This window comes from Arachis stenosperma, chromosome 3 (genome assembly GCF_014773155.1).
Source record: "Arachis stenosperma cultivar V10309 chromosome 3, arast.V10309.gnm1.PFL2, whole genome shotgun sequence".
Lineage (NCBI taxonomy): Eukaryota > Viridiplantae > Streptophyta > Magnoliopsida > Fabales > Fabaceae > Arachis > Arachis stenosperma.
Window position 1 is genome coordinate 147,566,629 of NC_080379.1, and position 15,842 is coordinate 147,582,470.

The window sequence follows — 15,842 nt, forward strand, 5'->3', positions numbered from 1 at the left end:
CAACTTAATTTAGCCGCTTAGGCCTGGATTTTATTTCCTTGGGCCCTCCTATCCATTGATGCTCAAAGCCTTGGATCCTTTTTACCCTTGCCTTTTGGTTTTAAGGGCTATTGGCTTTTTCTGCTTGCTTTTTCTTTTTTTTTTCTTTCTAAATATTTTTTTCGCCAAATTTCTTCTTTTTTTCGCAAGTTTTTGCTATTCACTGCTTTTTCTTGCTTCAAGAATCAAATTTATGATTTTTTAGATTATCAGTAACATTTCTCCTTGTTCATCATTCTTTCAAGAACCAACAATTTTAACATTCATAAACAACAAGATAAAAAATATGCACTGTTCAAGCATTCATTCAGAAAACAAAAAGTATTGTCACCAAATCAATATAATTAAACTAAATTCAAGGATAAATTCGAAACTCATGTACTTCTTGTTCTTTTTGTATTAAAACATTTTTCATTTAAGAGAGATGAAGGATTTATGGATTTATTCATAGCCTTAAGACATAGTTACTAAATACTAATGATCATGTAGGAAAGACACAAACATAAATAAACATTAAGCATAAAAACGAAAAACAGAGAAATAAGAACAAGGAATGAGTCCACCTTAGTGATGGTGGCTCTTTCTTCTTAAAGAACCAATGATGTCCTTGAGCTCTTCTATGTCTCTTCCTTGCCTTTGTTGCTCCTCCCTCATTGCTCTTTGATCTTCTCTAATTTCATGGAGAATGATAGAGTGCTCTTGATGTTCCACCCTTAATTGATCCATATTGTAACTCAAGTCTTCTAGAGAAGTGTTGAGTTGTTCCCAATAATTGATGGGAGGAAAGTACATCCCTTGAGGCATTTCTGGAATTTCTTGGTGATGAGCTTCCTCATGCATCTCTTGGGATCCATGAGTGGGCTCTCTTGTTTGCTCCATCCTCTTCTTAGTGATGGGCTGATCCTCTTCAATGGGGATGTCTCCTTCTATGATAACTCCAGCTGAGTAACATAGATGGCAAATGAGATGAGGAAAAGCTAGCCTTGCCATGGTGGAGGACTTTTCGGCTATTTTGTAGAATTCAAGGGAGATGACTTCATGAACTTCTACTTCCTCTCCATTCATGATGCTATGGATCATGATGGCCCGATCCACAGTAACTTCGGATCGGTTCTAGTGGGGATGATGGAGCGTTGGATGAACTCCAACCATCCTCTAGCCACAGGCTTGAGATCCAGCCTTCTTAATTGATCCGGCTTGCTTTTGGAGTCTCTTTTCTATTGGGCTCCTTCCACACATATGTCCATAAGGACTTGGTCCAACCTTTGATCAAAGTTGACCCTTCTGGTGTAGGGGCGTGCATCTCCTTGCATCATGGGCAAGTTGAATGATAACCTCACATTTTTCGGACTAAAATCTAAGTATTTTCCCCAAACTATTGTAAGATAATTCTTTGGATTCGGGTTCACACTTTGATCATGGTTCCTAGTAATTCATGCATTAGCATAGAACTCTTGAACCATTAGGATTCTGACTTGTTGAATGGGGTTGGTCAGAACTTCCCAACCTCTTCTTAAGATCTCATGTCGGATCTCTGGATACTCATTTTTTTTGAGTTTGAAAGGGACCTCGGGGATCACCTTCTTCTTGGCCATAACGTCATAGAAGTGGTCTTGATGGGCTTTTGAGATGAATCTTTCCATCTCCCATGACTCGGAGGTGGAAGCTTTTGTCTTCCCTTTCCCTTTTCTAGAGGTTTCTCCGGCCTTAGGTGCCATCAATGGTTATGAAAAAACAAAAAAAGCTATGCTTTTACCACACCAAACTTAGAATATTGCTCGCCCTCAAGCAAAAGAAGAAGGAAGAGAAGAAGAAGAAGAAAATATGGAGGAAAGGGAGAGGTGTGTGGTTTCGGCCAAGGTGAAGAAGAGAGAGTTGTGGTGTGTGAAAATGAAGAAGGATAGAGGGGTTTATATAGTGAAGGGATAGGGAGTAGGTTCGGCTATTTAGGGTGGGTTTGGGTGGGAAAGAGATTTTGAATTTCGAAGGTATGTGGGGTTTATGGGGAAGAGTGGATGGATGTGAGTGGTGAAGAAGTGATAGGGAAGAGAGATTGAGGTGATTGGTGAAGGGTTTTTGGTAAGAGTGTTTATTGGATTGTGTGAAAAAGAGAGAGAGGGTGAGTTGAGGTAGGTAGGGATCCTGTGGGATCCACAGATCCTGAGATGATCCTGTGGGGTCCACAGATCCTGAGGTGTCAAGAATTTACATCCCTGCACCAATGAGGCGTGTAAAACGCCCTCTGCATGCAATCCTGGCGTTCAACGCCAGATTGAGGCTTGTTTCTGGCGTTGAACGCCAGCTTCATACTTGTTTTGGGCGTTCAACACCCATTTGCAGCATGTTTCTGGCGTTGAATGCCAATTCCATGCTTGTTTCTGGCGTTCAGCGCCAGCTCTCCTCAAGGTGTATTTCTGGCATTTAAACACCAGGATGCTTCTTGTTTCTAGCGTTCAATGCCAGATCCATGCTCTGTTCTGGTGTTGAACGCCAGCCAGATGCTCCTTACTGGCGTTTAAACGCCAGTAAGCCCTTCCTCCAAGGTGTGCTTTTTCTTCTGCTGTTTTTTATTCTGTTTTTAATTTTAGTATTTATTTTGTGACTCCACGTGATCATGAATCTAATAAAACATAAAAGAACAATAAAATAAAAATAAAATTAGATAAATAAAAATTGGGTTGCCTCTCAATAACCGCTTCTTTAATGTCAATAGCTTGACAACGGGCTCTCATGGAGCCTCACAGGTGATCAGGTCAATGTTGTAGACTCCCAACACCAAACTTAGAGTTTGGATGTGGGGATTCAATACCAAACTTAGAGTTTGGCTGTGGTCTCCCAACACCAAACTTAGAGTTTGATTGTGGGGGTCTTGTTTGACTCTGCACTGAGAGAAGCTTTTTATGCTTCCTCTCCATGTATACAGAAGAACACCCTTGGGTTTTAAACACAAGGTAATCCCCATTCAGTTGAAGGACTAATTCTCCTCTGTTAACATCTATCAAAGCTCCTGCTGTGGCTAGGAAAGGTCTTCCAAGGATGATGCATTCATCCTCCTCCTTCCTAGTGTCTAAGATTATGAAATCAGCAGGGATGTTAAGGCCTTCAACCTTTACTAACACGTCCTCTACTAATCCATAAGCTTGTCTTACTGACTTGTCTACCATTTGTAATGAGAATATGGCAGGTTGTACCTCAATGATTCCCAACTTCTCCATTACAAAGAGTGGCATAAGATTTATGCCTGACCCCAGGTCACACAGAGCCTTTTCAAAGGTCATGGTGCTTATGGTACAGGGTATTAAAAATTTGCCAGGATCTTGTCTCTTTTGAGGTAAAGTTTGCTGAACCCATGTATCTAGTTCACTAATGAGCAAGGGCGGTTCACCTTCCCAAGTCTCATTACCAAACAACTTGGCATTCAGCTTCATGATGGCTCCTAGATATTGAGCAACTTGCTCTCCAGTTACATCTTCATCCTCTTCAGAGGAAGAATAGTCTTCAGAGCTCATGAATGGCAGAAGGAGATTTAATGGGATCTCTATGGTCTCTATATGAGCCTCAGATTCCTTCAGGTCCTCAATAAGGAACTCCTTCTTGCTTGAGAGACGTCCCATGAGGTCTTCCTCATTGAGATTCAGGTCCTCCCCTTCCTCTCTAGGTTTGGCCATGTTGATTATGTCTATGGCATTGCACTCTCTTTTTGGATTCTCTTTAGTATTGCTTGGGAGAGTACTAGGAGGAGTTTCAGTGACTTTCTTACTCAGCTGGCCCACTTGTGCCTCCAAATTTCTAATGGAGGACTGACGAATGGATTTTTGATGGTTTAGAATTTCTCAAATAAAATCTCGTCGAAGTATAGTTTCTAAACCAAGCAATAATCCTTTCATACAAAAAGTTGTTTGTCACTAAAACAAACCCCTAAATTTATAAACCGAAGTATTGAAACCTCGGGTCGTTCTCCCTAGGAATTACAATAAAGTGTCTTGTTATTGGTTAGAAATGTATTTTGGGGTTTTGGATAAGAAGCATGAAAGTAAATGGTAAGAAAGTAAACTAATGGCTAAAAAGGTCTTGGCAAGGGTTGGTAGTCAAGGATCTCTATCCTAATCACTAACCACAATATGAGAATTGGCAAGGATTAATCTCATTAAATCATCCTCTAACTAATAGTAAAGGAAAGTCAAATGAGCTATATCAATCCTAGTCCATAAGTCCTAACTCTCCACTAATTCAATTAGTGAGAACTAGAGTTAATGGCTCCCAATCATCAATCACTTGGACATTAGTAACTCAAGGGGTCCTAAGTTACCTTTCCAAGCCAAGAATATAAAATTCTACTCTAAAATCCAACCAAGCATTTCATCAAACACTTGGAAGGCATAAAAGGAAAGCATAGTAAATGGCAAGAAAAGTAAATCTACACTACTCAATTACAAGGAATTAACAACAACAAATCAAAAGAAACACATTTATTAAGAATTACCTTTTATTGAATTGAAAGAATGTAGAGGGAGCAATTCTAGATCTACAACAAAATCTAAGAACAACATAAAGGAAATTACAACAAAAGAGTAGAAGAAGAATGAATCTAACAACAAAGAATTGAAAGGTAGAAGTAGAAGAAAGCAAAGATTAAAACCTAGATCTAAGAACTAAACCTAATCCTAATCCTAATTCTAGAGAGAAGTGAGAGCTTCTCTCTCTAGAAACTAACTCTAAACTAATCCTAATGAGTGTAAAATGAACTAATGAGTTGGAATCCCCTTTTCTCTTCAATCCTTGGCTTTAAATAGCATCTTTGGCGCCAAAGTTGGTTGGGATTGGGCCCCACAACCCTTCAGAATTCGTTGGCCACGTTTTCATTAAAAATTCATAAACCAACACCGACGCGTACGCGCACAGCACGCGTACGCATCCATGGAGTAATTCGCAGGTGCGCGCAAGCGCCAGGTGCGCGCGCGCGTCCATGGGCGAGTTCAACTTCTTTGACTTTTCATGATTTCTCCACTTTGCATGCTTTCCTTTTCACTCCTTTGATCCATTCCTAGCCTTTTCAATCTGAAATCACTAGCAAACATATCAAGGCATCTAGTGGAATCAAAGGGAGATTGAAATCCTCAAATTAAAGGCCTAAAAAGCATGTTTTCACATCTAAGCACAAATAAGGAGACAATCACAAAACCATGCTATTTCATTGAATAAATGTGGGTAAAAGGTGATAAAATCTCTTAAAATCAATACAAGATAAACCGTAAAAACGGGGTTTGTCAACCTCCCCACACTTAAACCAAGCATGTCCTCATGCTTAAACCAAGAATGAAGTAAGGGTATGGCATTTATTCAATGGAACTAACTAAATGCAATCTACCTATATGCAACTATCTACATGAATGCAATTGCTTGGTCAAAATAAATTAATTCCCAAGAAGCATATATAAGCATAAGGGCAAAAGGTATTAACAACCATGCCAAACCACAATTGAATTGAGCTATTAAATATTTTTACAAACTTGCATGAAAGGAGATGATCATTGGTGGAAACATGTAATTGAGCATCAAACCCTCACCGGTAATGTTTGCACTCTATTCGCTCAAGTGTTTAGGGTTGATTCACTCAATTCTCTCCTAGTCATGCTTTCTAAGATTTGTTCTTCTTCTAACAATCAACAAATACTTCATGCATGCATACATATATCATGAGGTCTTTTCTTTGGTTGTAATGGGGCTAGGGTCAAGGTAGGATGTATATATGGTTAAGTGAGCTTGGAATTTGAATCTTTGATAAGCTTAAACTTCCCACCTAACCTATGACATCCTATACAAATTCAAAGCTAACCTAACTACCCATTCTTCACTTTTTCACATACTCATGCATTTTCTTTTCATTTCACAACACTTATGCATTGATCTTTATTGAGCTTCACTTTGCTTTGGGGCATTTTGTCCCCTTTTTATTTCTTTCTTTTTCTATATTTTTTTTCTTCTTTTTTTTTCTTTTCCATATTATTTTTTTCTTTTTTTTTCTTTTGTTTTATTTTTCTTTCTTCCTATATACAAGAGCATCAATGCATAAGGTTTTACATTTGATCAATATATGAGTATGTACCCAATTCCTAATATTTTCAATAACAATTCAAAAATACCCTTTTATTCACCCAATGTCCCAAGGTTCCCACACTTGAATGATACTCACACACTCTAGCCTAAGCTAATCAAAGATCCAAATAAGGACATTTATTGTTTTTTTCGCTTTAAGGCTTGTAATGTGCTAAAAATAAGAACAAGTGGGTTAAGCGTAGGCTCAAATTTGGCTAACAAAGGAATATAAAAGGTAAGGCTATTTGGGTAAGTGAGCTAAATGAAATGATGGCCTCAATCATATAAATGCATGAATACACAAAATAATGGACATAAAGAATCAAACAAATCAAAGATTGCAATCATAGAAAGAGAATAATGCACACAAGAAGGAAAATAAGTGGTTATAGGATGTAACCACACCATTAGGCTCAAATCTCACTTGCTTGTGTTCTCAGCTCAAAAATATGATCCACAATATATATAATTCAAGCAAGTTCTATGAAAAGTTTTTACTCAAATCAATTAATGTGCCCTATAGATAGAAATCTTGAAAAATTTTATTATTTTGACTAAGCTTATTGTGTATACATATGCAAAAATTAAGAGAATGCAAGTAAAAATCCTAAAATCCTAGAATGAAATGCAAAAGTGTTGGGATTAGAAACTTGTCACCCAAAATCGCCGAACGGTCGGACGACCTCCCCACACTTAAAAGTTTGCACCGTCCTCGGTGCACTCAAAGATGAGTAAGGGGGACGGGTTGCTACAATTGATGAGCTCCTTCAAAAGGTTGTACGGATGACTTGTTTGTTGCCCCCTTTAAAAGCTTTTCCTTTCTCCCTCCCTGGTGGCCAACCTAAAAGGATAGAAAAGGAAAGGAATATTAAGCCTATGACAAAGATATCAAAGCAAATAGAACATAGGCGGGGGTTAATGCCAAATAAGAGTAAGGTTCTCACTACATGTTAGCTACGCATGTAGGTGAGAAAACAATATAAGCTAATGGCATATTAACTAATACTTGATGCAAGAGTAAAATCAAAGCATGAAGAGCATATGGCACATCAAGTTCACATAAGAAGAAGTGGGTCATGAAAGACAATATGAGGTCATATCAATGCAAAAAGACATAAGAGTCTTACAAGAGGAAGCATTGATTTAAAAGTTTCATCACCCAACAATATCAAACAAGTCAAGAAGCACCAAAATAATGCAAGAATTTCTCAACAATTGAGTGTAAGAATCCAACACCATTATTGAAATGACTTAAAAAAAAAACGAAAACATGCTATAGAAACAAAATGAAAATGGAAAGAGTAGAAGTATGCGAATGTGATAAGCAAAAGAAAATGGAAGATGAGAAAAAAACTCTTTTTTTTTTTACCGACGCGTGCGCGTCATGCACGTTTACGCGTCGATGGGTATATTGGTCGAAGGACGCGTACGCGCCAAGTGCGCGCACGCGTGCGTCGAGTTAGGCCGGAGGCATAGTGTCGGCCCAAGTTTGGCACAACTCTCGGGTAAATGTACCGGGGGTGCAGATTGTGCAATCGACGCGCGCGCGCATAGTGTGCGGGCGCGCGCATTGCAAATTTAAGATCATGTGTGCGTACGCGCCAAGTGCGCGCACGCGTGCATAGACTTATGTCTTAGGCCCAATGTTCGCACAGTGTCGGCCTAACTCTCGGGTTTTTTGGCTGGAGGTGAAATTTTGCATCCACGCGTACGCGTACAGTGCGCGTCCGCGTGGATGGTTGAAAAATGCTCAGGTGCGCGTACGCGTCAAGTGCGCGTACGCGTGGATGTGCTCTGTTTTTCAAAATTTTATATATTTATATTTTTTCTAAGCTCTTGCACCAATCCAAGTCTTTCAATCCTCCAAACAGCTACCAAAACACCCTAGAACCTTATTCAACATACTATACTACTAACTAAACTCAATAAAACAATAAAAACAAGAAATTAAACTAATTCTACCAATATTTACAAAAGATAAAAAATGAAAATGAGAATCTACCTACAATGGCAACTCAATTCACTTATTAACAAACTAAAAGAGTATGGAAAGAGTTTACCATGGTGGGGTGTCTCCCACCAAGCACTTTTATTTATTGTCCTTAAGTTGGACTTATGGGGAGCTTCTTATCAAGGTGGCTTGTGCTTGTACTCATCTTGGAACTCCCACCAATGCTTGGTTCTCCATTGTGCCCCAAGATTCCTCATGGATTGAGCCAAGTGTTGATGGAGTTCTTCACAAGCTTGGGGCTCCCAAAGTTGATCCTCTTCTTGTGATCCGGGGTCCCACACTTTGTTTTCACACCCGTCTTGAGGTTGATCATCATTATTAGTCCAACCGGGTGGTGAGTAAGGCGAATTCTCTATGAAGTGCCCAACAATCCTCCTAGACCCATCTATTTGAGCACTACTCCATCCTTTATATCTCATGTTTGATGCCTCAACCATAATGAGCCTTGATTTGCAACGCCAACCATGAAACATCTTTCGCTTACGCTTCATCCCACAAAGCATCCTAAGTTGACCATCCGTTTCAAGCAAGCCATACTCAAGTGGGACAATAAAGCTAATAGAAATGAATTTTACCCACTCAAGTGAAGGAGTAGACGGCAAACTAGGCAAAGATGCTTCCAAAGATCTTGATAAAGCGTATTCCACTCCCATCCTTCTATTTCTAAGGACTTCCACCTCTTCACAAGATTTCTCTAATTCAATCCTTTGTTCATTAATACTATCTAAGCCTTTTCCCTTAATCAAACTATAATTGGGAGGGTGAAAGAAATTTACCTCCACAACATTTTCAAATGCACCGGGAGAAGGTTCTTCAAGTTCAAAGGATTCTCTACCACTAGGACTTGATACTTGCTCTTCATTGCCATGGGAATTCAATTCTTGCTCTATCCCATCCAAGTCTTCATATGGAATATGCCTTGGAAGGTGTGCACTTTCCTCCCTAGCATCAATTTCAATCATCTTGGAGGGGTTTTCTTCAACTTTATGTTCCCATGGAGGCTCCGCATCTCCTAAGTCTTCTACCACTTTGATGAGCGGATAATTTATACGCTTTTTGGCATTGTTTTTAGTATGTTTTTAGTATCTTTTAGTTAGTTTTTATTATATTTTTATTAGTTTTTAGTTAAAATTCACTTTTCTGGACTTTACTATGAGTTTGTGTGTTTTTCTGTGATTTCAGGTATTTTCTGGCTGAAATTGAGGGATCTGAGCAAAAATCTGATTTAGAGACTGAAAAGGACTGCAGATGCTGTTGGATTCTGACCTCCCTGCATTCGAAGTGGATTTTCTGGAGCTACAGAAGACCAATTGGCGCGCTCTCAACGGCGTTGGAAAGTAGACATCCTGGGCTTTCCAGCAATATATGATAGTCCATACTTTGCCCAAGATTTGATGGCCCAAACCGGCGTTCAAAGTCACCTCAAGAAATTCCAGCGTTAAACGCCGGAACTGGCACCTAAATGGGAGTTAAACGCCCAAACTGGCATAAAAGCTGGCGTTTAACTCCAAGAGGAGTCTCTACACGAAAATGCTTCATTTGCTCAGCCCAAGCACACACCAAGTGGGCCCGGAAGTGGATTTTTATGTCATTTACTCATCTATGTACTAGTTCTCTATATATAGGACCTTTTACTATTGTATTAGGGAGAATCTTCTGATCTTTGGAACCTTTTCTTTAGATCTTTTGATCACTTTGGGAGGCTGGCCTCACGGCCATGCCTAGACCTTGTTCTTATGTATTTTCAACGGTGGAGTTTCTACACACCATAGATTAAGGTGTGGAGCTCTGCTGTACCTCGAGTATTAATGCAATTACTATTGTTCTTCTATTCAATTCCGCTTGTTCTTTGTCCAAGATATCACTTGTTCTTCAACTTGATGAATGTGATGATCCGTGACACTCATCATCATTCTCACTCATGAACAAAGTGACTGACAACCACTCTTGTTCTACAAGCATATGAGGCTTAGTGAATATCTCTTGGATTCTTTAACCGGAGTCTTCGTGGTATAGGCAAGAACTGATGGCGGCATTCAAGAGAATCCGGAAGGTCTAACCTTGTCTGTGGTATTCTGAGTAGGATTCAATGATTGAATGACTGTGACGTGCTTCAAACTCCTGAGGGCGGGGCGTTAGTGACAGACGCAAAAGAATCACTGGATTCTATTCCGGCCTGATTGAGAACCGACAGATGAATTCCGCTATGACCGTGACAGGGCATATGCAATCGCTTTCAATGAGAGGATGGGAGGTAGCCACTGACAACGGTGAAACCCTACATGAGCTTGCCATGGAAAGGAGTAAGAAGGATTGGATGAAGACAGTAGGAAAGCAGAGAGACGGAAGGGAAGGCATCTTCATTCGCTTATCTGAATCTCTCACCAATGATATGCATAAGTATCTCTATCTTTATCTTTATGCTTTATTCATCATCTATACCCATTTGAGTCTGCCTGACTGAGATTTGCAAGGTGACCATAGCTTGCTTCATACCACCAATCTCCGTGGGATCGACCCTTACTCGCGTAAGGTTTATTACTTGGACGACCCAGTGCACTTGCTGGTTAGTTGTGCGAAGTTGTGTTTATGCCATGGTATTGAGCACCAAGTCTTTGGAGCCATTACCGGGGATTGTTTTGTGTATTGAAAAGTATTGATCACAATTTCGTGCACCAAGTTCTTGGCGCCGTTGCCGGGGATTATTCTTGTGTATGGACAACTGACGGTTCATCTTGTTGCTTAGATTAGGCATTTATTTTTTTTTCGAAATTCTTGAAGATGAATTCTAGAGTTTCATGATGATTTGTTGAAATCTGGCTGGCTGTAAAGCCATGTCTAATTTCATTGGACCGAGGTTTCAACTTATCATCACAAGAGCTTGTTAATCTTGCTTTTGGAGCAGTGATCTGCTAAGGCTTGGCTGGCCTTTGGCCATGTCTAGTGTTTTGGACCGAAGCTTTCTTTGAAAGCTTGGCTGGCTGTGAAGCCATGTCTAATTCCTGGACCGGAGTCTTAGACTAGCATTGCACTGATTCCTGGAATTCTCATTAAGAATTTTGATATCTTTTTCCACTTAATTTTCGAAAATCACAAAAAAAATTCACAAAATCATAAAAACCAAAAATATTTGATGTTTCTTGCTTGAGTCTAGTGTCTTATCTTAAGTTTGGTGTCAATTGCATACATTCATTCATGTGTCTTAAGGATCTTCAAGTAATTCTTGATGATTTCTTACTCTGATCTTTGAATTCTTTTGACTTGAGTGTTTATGTGTCTCATGTAGTGTCAGTAGTATACAAACTGCTAAGTTTGGTCTCTTGCATGCATTGTTATTTGATTCTTGTTGCATTTTGATTATTAAAAATCCAAAAATATTTTTAAATTTGTGTCTTTTCAAGTCAATAATACAAAGAATTGAAGATTCAGAACATACTGCAGAGGAATTATACAGAAAAAGCTGGGCGTTCAAAACGCCCAGTGAAGAAGGACAGACTGGCGTTTAAACGCCAGCCAGGGTACCTGGTTGGGCGTTTAACGCCCAAAAAGGGTGCATTTTGGGCGTTAAACGCCAGAATGGATACCATTCTGGGCGTTTAACGCCAGGATGGCAAAGGGGGAAGATTTTGTTTTCAAAATCAATTTTTTTCAAGTTTTCAAAGTTTTTCAAAATCAAATCTTTTTCAAATCATATCTTTTCAATCAAATGTTTTCAAAATCAATTTCTTTCCTTTTTCCAAGATACTTACTAACAATTAATGATTTGATTGAACATCTCAAATTTGTTGCCTTTTCTGTTGAGAAAGGTTTAATGTTTCAAATCATATCTTTTCTTGTTAGGCAAGTCATTAATTTTTAAAATCAATTCTTTTTTTTTAATTGTTTTCAAATCAAATCTTTTTAAAATTGTTTTCAAATCATATCTTCTCAATCACATCTTTTTCAAAATAAGTTTTCAATCAAATCTTTTTAACTTCTAATTTCAAAATCTTTTTCAAAAAATCACTTGATTTCTTTTTCACTTTGAATTTTCGAAAATTATCAATCAATTTTTCAAAATGTTTTCAAAATCTTTTTAATTGAATTTTCGAAAATTCTCTTCCCTCCTTCTCACATCCTTCTATTTATGGAGTACTACTCCTTCTTAATGCACAATTCGAACTCTATCTAATCAAGTTCGAATTCTTCTACCTCCTTCTTCTATTTTTCTTTACCTCTGACACCTCAAGGAATCTCTATAACTGTGACATAGAGGATTCCACATCTTCTTGTTCTCTTCTCTTTCATATGAGCAGGAGCAGAGACAAAGGCATTCTTGTTGAAGCTGACCTTGAACCCGAAAGGACCTTGAAGAGAAAGCTAAGAGAAGCCAAAGCACAACTCTCTTTAGAGGACCTGACCGAATTCTTCAAAGAAGAAGAAGACATGGCAGCCGAAAACAACAATAATGCAAACAATGCAAGGAAGGTGCTGGGTGACTTTACTGCACCTACTCCCGACTTCTATGGGAGAAGCATCTCTATCCCTGCCATTGGAGCAAACAACTTTGAGCTTAAACCTCAATTAGTTTCTCTAATGCAACAGAATTGCAAGTTCCATGGACTTCCAATGGAAGATCCTCATCAGTTCTTAGCTGAATTCTTGCAAATCTGTGACACAGTCAAGACTAATGGGGTAGACCCTGAGGTCTATAGACTGATGCTATTCCCTTTTGCTGTAAGAGACAGAGCTAGAATATGGTTGGACTCTCAACCTAAAGAAAGCCTGGACTCTTGGGAAAAGCTAGTCAATGCCTTCTTGGCAAAGTTCTTTCCACCACAAAGATGGAGTAAGCTTAGGGTGGAAGTCCAAACCTTCAGACAGAAGGATGGAGAATCCCTCTATGAAGCTTGGGAAAGATACAAACAATTAATCAGAAAATGTCCTTCTGACATGCTTTCTGAATGGAGCACCATAGGTATTTTCTATGATGGTCTCTCTGAACTATCTAAGATGTCCTTGGATAGCTCTGCTGGAGGATCTCTTCATCTGAAGAAGACGCCTACAGAGGCTCAAGAGCTCATTGAAATGGTTGCAAATAACCAATTCATGTACACTTCTGAAAGGAATCCTGTAAACAATGGGACAAATCAGAAGAAAGGAGTTCTTGAGATTGATACTCTGAATGCCATTTTGGCTCAGAACAAGATATTGACTCAACAAGTCAATCTGATTTCTCAAAGTCTGTCTGGAATGCAAAATGCACCAAGCAGTACTAAGGATGCTTCATCTGAGGAAGAAGCTTATGATCCTGAGAACCCTTCAATGGAAGAGGTGAATTACCTAGGAGAACCCTATGGAAACACCTATAATTCTTCATGGAGAAATCACCCAAATTTCTCATGGAAGAATCAAGAGAGACCTCAACAGGGTTTCAACAACAAGAATGGTGGAAGAAACAGGTTTAGCAATGGCAAGCCTTTTCCATCTTCTTCTCAGCAACAGACAGAGAATTCTAAGCAGAAACCCTCTGACTTAGCAACCATGGTCTCTGATCTAATCAAAACCACTCAAAGTTTCATGACTGAAACAAGGTCCTCCATTAGGAATTTAGAAGGACAAGTGGGACAGCTGAGCAAGAAAGTTACTGAACTCCCTCCTAGTACTCTCCCAAGTAATACAGAAGAAAATCCAAAAGGAGAGTGCAAGGCCATCAACATGGCCGAATTTGGAGAGGAAGGGGAGGAAGTGAACGCCACTGAGGAAGGCCTCAATGGGCGTGCACCAACCTCCAATGAGTTCCCCAATGAGGAACCATGGGAATCTGAGGCTCAAAATGAGACCATAGAGATTCCATTGGACTTACTTCTGCCTTTCATGAGCTCTGATGAGTATTCTTCCTCTGAAGAGGATGAATATGTCACTGAAGAGCAAGTTGCTAAATACCTTGGAGCAATCATGAAGCTAAATGACATGTTATTTGGAAATGAGACTTGGGAGGATGAACCTCCTTTGCTCACCAAAGAACTGGATGACTTGTCTAGGCAGAAATTACCTCAAAAGAGACAAGACCCTGGGAAGTTTTCCATACCTTGTACCATAGGCACCATGACCTTCAAGAAGGCTCTGTGTGACTTAGGGTCAAGTGTAAACCTCATGCCTCTCTCTGTAATAGAGAAGCTAGGGATCTTTGAGGTACAAGCTGTAAGGATCTCACTAGAGATGGCAGACAACTCAAGAAAACAAGCTCATGGACTTGTAGAGAATGTTTTGGTGAAAGTAGAAGACCATTACATCCCTACTGATTTCATAGTCCTAGAGACTGGGAAGTGCATGGATGAATCCATCATCCTTGGCAGACCCTTCCTAGCCACAGCAAAGGCTGTGATTGATGTTGATGGAGGTGAACTGATCATTCAAGTGAATGAAGAATCCTATGTGTTTAAGGCTCAAGGATATCCCTCTGTCACCATGGATAAGAAGCATGAAGAGCTTCTCTCAAATCAGAGACAAACAGAGCCCCCACAGTCAAACTCTAAGTTTGGTGTTGAACCCCCACATTCAAACTCTAAGTTTGGTGTTGGGAGGTTCCAACATTGCTCTGAGTATCTGTGAGGCTCCATGAGAGCCCTCTGTCAAGCTACTGACATTAAAGAAGCGCTTGTTGGGAGGCAACCCAATGATTATAATTTATATAGTTTCTTTTGTTATTTTATTTTTTTTGTAGGTTGATGATCATAAGAAGTCACAAAATTAATTGAAAAAGCAAAAACAGAATGAAAAACAGGAAGAAAAACAGCACACCCTGGAGGAAGAAGTTGCTGGCGTTCAAACGCCAGTAAACCTAGCAGTTGGGCGTTTAACGCCCAGTCTGGCACCATTCTGGGCGTTTAACGCCAGAAAGGGGAACCAGACTGGCGTTAAACGCCAGAAAAGGGCAAGAACCTGGCGTTAAACGCCAGGAATGGGCATCAGCCCGGCGTTTAACGCCAGAAATGGCTCAAAACGAGATTTTGAGCAACATTTGGTGCAGGGATGACTTTTCCTTGACACCACAGGATCTGTGGACCCCACAGGACCCCCACCAACACCACCACCACCCTCTCTCTTCTTCCCCCATTCACCAATCACCTCATTACCTCTTCCCCAAACACCCCTCACCTATCAAATCCCATCTTTCTCTTCACCACTCACATCCATCCTTCATAAAACCCCACCAACCTCACCCTTCAAATTCAAACCACTTTCCCTCCCAAACCCACCCATAATGGCCGAACCCCATCTCCCCTCTCTCCTATAAATACCCTTCTTCATTCCTTCATTTTCACACAACCTAAACACCACTTCCCCCCTCTTTGGCCGAATACATAAGCCATCTCCTTCTCCCTCATTTCTTCTTCTTCTACTCTCTTCTTTCTTCTTTTGCTCGAGGACGAGCAAACCTTTTAAGTTTGGTGTGGTAAAAGCGTTGCTTTTTCGTTTTCCATAACCATTTATGGCATCCAAGGCCGGAGAAACCTCTAGAAAGAGGAAAGGGAAGGCAAAAGCTTCCACCTCCGAGTCATGGGAGATGGATAGATTCATCCCAAGGGTGCATCAAGACCACTTCTATGAAGTTGTGGCCTTGAAGAAGGTGATCCCCGAGGTCCCCTTTTCACTCAAAAAGGGTGAATATCCGGAGATCCGCCATGAGATCCGAAGAAGAGGTTGGGAAGTG

At 40.0% G+C, this 15,842-nt stretch overlaps 1 non-coding gene across 1 annotated transcript; it reads right to left on the reverse strand.

Annotated features, from left to right (window-relative positions):
* Nucleotides 1-12,976: 12,976 nt before the first annotated feature.
* Nucleotides 12,977-13,084, reverse strand: LOC130971268 (small nucleolar RNA R71). The gene has a single exon (XR_009082496.1). It is a non-coding gene; the product is annotated as a small nucleolar RNA R71 (small nucleolar RNA).
* Nucleotides 13,085-15,842: the final 2,758 nt, after the last annotated feature.